Genomic DNA, 4326 nt, shown 5'->3' on the forward strand with positions numbered 1-4326 from the left:
TCTGCCCAACGCTTCCCAAACGTGCTCGATGGGATTTAAGTCGAGTGGACTGGCAGTCAGACCATTCGCTGAATACTCTCGTTCCAAGAGCTCTTACTCCGTCGTCAGGCCACGAGTGGCCTACCAGGACCACCCGACCCCGTGTCATCCTCAGTGGAAGATGCGGATAGGAAGGGTGTGGGGTCAGCACACAGCTCTCCCGGTCGTAAGACGGTATTCTTCACCGAAGCCACAACTATTCGGTCGAGTAGCTCCTCAATCGGCATCACGAGGCTAAGTGCACCCCGAAAAATGGCAACAGCGCAAGGCGGCCTGGATGGTCACCCATCCAAGTGCCGACCACGCCCGACAGCGCTTAACTTCGGTAATCTCACGGGAACCGGTGTATCCACTGCGGCAAGGCCGTTGCCCCAAGAGCTCTTACACTTGCGCTATTCTATGCGGTCGTGCATTATCGTTCATTAAAATAAGTCGCTGCAGACATGGGGAAGGAGTACAGTGTCAAAAAAACTTTGACTGGTACCGTGTACAAAGATTTGGAGGACAGTACGGCCATTGAACATATTGCCTTCCTTACCGTAACACCTTGACTACCGAAACGATCGTGTTCGACAATCCCGGACGTACTCTCGTATGACGAAAGGTGGAAACACGCAATACACCCAGGAACATTCTCGAACATGAAAGTTTTGATGGTCCACGTGTTTTCCTATAACAGCATCGAGACACAGATCGCAGGCAGTGTCCGAGAGTGCGGCAAATCTGAGATAGTCGCTCTCTTTAAGTTTAAGACCTCTCGTGTAGACGGCAGCCTCCATGTCTCGAGAGCTGCTTGCCACTGCTCTCAGACAAGAAAAACTTTACCCGCATCGCCGAGGGAGCAGGGAATGCTCGTTGAGTGGTGGGCGGCCATATTACGTTCAGGATTTGTGCCGTGTATCACAGTTTTTACGCTACCACATGTTGGTAATATATTTTGTCGTACTCAGGCACACATTACGTGAAAGTACCCTCACGAAACCGTATTTGAGCCAAAACCTGTGGCCGTCGCATGCTTCTGAACGAAGAAATCTCCCGTTCTATCTCCTGCACGAACAGCATGAACAGTTACTCTATTTTGAAAGTTCTAGACTTAAACAATGCAACGCAGCAAATAACTTATAAAAGTATCATAAACATATTGCATAGGATTACCACGCGAAAAGAAATTCTCACTGAGGAAACGCTATACTATGTTAATATGAATGAGAGACTAGCGCGTTATCTGTTGCGCCACATAGACCTCGCAGCCAATTGCTATATTAATATTTACCGGCATTATCGGGACCGCTGAGATTACTGTTGCGATAGAGACGCACGGTGATGTGGATGTCACCGATGTGTTGACAAAAAAAGTGATAAAAAGCTGCCAGAATGTGTACTTAGGACGAAGTTGTTCATTTAATTAGTTTGTACGAGAAAAGGCCTGCATTATGGAATTTACAGATACTGGATTACAGGAACAAAGGTAAGAAGTCATGATTGTTGGTTGTAATGGCTACAGTTTTTTTAACACCGCCACATAAGAAATTTCCCAGAATATCCACAATTTTAAGAACTGGGCAACTGGGCAAAATGGTTTCATAACGTAGAGAAACAAGTGAAGTTATATTTGGAAGTAATTTATTTATTTATTTATTATTATTATTATTATTATTTTTTTTTTTTTTTTTGAACTCGAAAAATTGTCATTTAGCTCTAAATAATCTGCATCTATACAGCTGGATTTTGAACGAGTAAGAGCATCAAGATGGAAACTGGTGTACAGTTATTTCATCGTAATTGATACTGTACTAAAATTGATATTAAAAAGAAAAACCTTTCTAACGCCAGAAATCGTCTTCCATCTCCATCGCTGTCATTCTCACAAAATATCGATATTGTTGTGCATCTTCCATCACAGGCTCTACTCCTAAATCATCCCGCCCCCTCTAACACACTCTCTTATTCGACATCAACGCGATCGTTTACGCTTCTTCTTTCGCACTGACAGTAATAAAGGGGCAGCTGCAACCAAACCCGACGTTGGCATCCTTTTCCTTCGCACACAGAGCTACGACTGAAAAATTTCGTGAAGAGTGATCTCTAATCACTCACACACTCTCTCAGTCTGCAGTGTGTAAATGCTTCCGGTACCTGCTCTAGTAAGAGTCTGAGACACTTACAGACAGTACTTGCATTCAACTATAACGTCGAACTATCAGTGAAAATACACACCTAGTCTAAACAGTTATGCGAGTACTATTTGAGAGCACCAAACTGTGAGAGCAAAAACCCGTCACACGTATCCCAGCCCTTAGGTTTTGCACACCAGTGTGTATAAAGGGTGAGCTCGAATTCCGTAGGCAGAACTTCGATATTGTTCAAGCACATTTAATGAGTATTTTAGTACATAGAACTCGCGATCTGCGGTGGTTCACCACCGAGTAGTTGCTGTTCACTTGATTTATTATTTCCATTTATTCTTATATGTACTACAGTATAAGTACCTGAAACGCTACAAACGTCGGACGCCGCTTTTGCAACCAAACCTGGCCATTCATTCATTATGCTTCCTGTAGATAGTTTCACAGAAACAAAGATAATTAGGGTAAGAAACTGAATGAAACATAGTTACATTATTATTCTACAATGGGCAACCAGAGACCATGGATCCCTTATCCAAAAATACTCAGAAGTATCTTCGGACAACATCCTAAATCTTATCGGTGAAGTTTCTGTTACTCTGTACATTCTCGATGACAGCTTTAAATGGAATTCCTATTTAACGGAAGAGGAAAGGTAGACTGTCTTCGTCGTCTCAGTGTCAAAACAGTCCACAATGCATTTTGAAAAGCAGCATTCGTAGAGGTCATCAAGGGAACGGAACGTTAGCATCAAGGATTCTGACGAAGAAAGTTTTGTCTTTAAGCTGGTGGCGGAACAGTGGCATCATCTGCTAACTTCAGAAGATGCATTATTTCCGCACAGTTCGCTCAGTGGATTTTTTTTTTTGTCATCTTAATCTTTGTTGTATTATCTGCTTTGCTTTCGTAGTACATTGCGGAGGTTGCATGAAGCCTTTGATATTATATCTGAATGTGAAAAATAATTTATATTTTACTTTACTTGTACGAATAAAAAGCCTAGTTTGTGCGTAAATAAGGTCTCAAATAGAGGAAAGGATTTGCGTCAAAACTTTTATTAATGGAAAAGGCAATTCTATTGAAGGAGAAACACACAATTGATATACGTGATTTGATACTGAAACAAAAAAGTAAAAAAAAAAAAAAAATGAAAAGCCTCCATGTATTGCCTTCTAAATATTATGAAATGTGTTTTCAATCCGCGAATACGTTGCAACAACAGTTATACAATTTAGTAGGAATATGTGCAAATTTGTGCTGGATCAGAACTTGAACCCGGAATTCCCGCTTGTCGCAAGTGGTCGCCTTAACAACCTTTTTTTTCCGCAGGCGGTCACCTGAAACATTTTTTTTATTTTTATTTTTTTTATTTAAGTTCTGTCACAACGACTAAAAATCTGGCATCTTACGAGACTGGAACTAAAAGCTTCAGCAGTCTTCATTTTACAGATGACACATTACTTTTTTTTACGGGAGGGCAGATTAAACAAACGTTCTTTACTTGTACGGCTGTTCCCCTCTAGTGGGCATGAAGTATGTAAAGAGAAAAAACAAAATTAATTCATAAATACAAGATAAAAGCCGCTCTTCCGGGAGGAACCAACATTAGATACTACCCCACAGCTACCAGCGTCGAGTCCGTCCCCGGTAGCTGAGTGGTCAGCGCGACCGACTGTCAATCCTAGGGTTCGATCCCGGATGGGTCGGGGTTTTCTCCGCTCAGGGACAGGGTGTTCCGTTGTCTTAATCATCAGTATTTCATCCCCATCGACGCCCAAGTCGCCGAAGTTGCGTCAAATCGAAAGACTTGCACCAGGCGAGCGGTCTACCCGACGAGAGGCCCTCGTCACACGTCAATATTATACTAGCGACAAGGCGTCCGTGGACCCTTCTAACGCTCCAGTGGGGCCGGAAATGTCTTCACAAATACGAAATCGGTAACGTTCCGTCACTTGTTCCCGAAAGTGAAACTGACACGCAATTAAGGTTAACTTTTCATACACAGCACACCCCATCTACGGACAGGGCCCAAGAGACTACCTAGATGATAAGCGAGGTAATGGCGGTAACGCGGGTGATGTTGGGGACGCTTCCACTAGGAAGGTCCAAAACTCCAGAGAGTGCTTCTCACCATCGTGGTAAAGATACGATATAGTCAACC

General features: G+C 42.9%; 1 pseudogene; it reads right to left on the minus strand.

Annotated features, from left to right (window-relative positions):
• Positions 1–292: 292 nt before the first annotated feature.
• On the minus strand, positions 293–410 carry LOC124596678 (annotated as a pseudogene).
• Between the last annotated feature and the right edge of the window lie 3916 nt (positions 411–4326).

Source organism: Schistocerca americana, chromosome 2, assembly GCF_021461395.2.
Source record: "Schistocerca americana isolate TAMUIC-IGC-003095 chromosome 2, iqSchAmer2.1, whole genome shotgun sequence".
Classification (NCBI taxonomy): domain Eukaryota; kingdom Metazoa; phylum Arthropoda; class Insecta; order Orthoptera; family Acrididae; genus Schistocerca; species Schistocerca americana.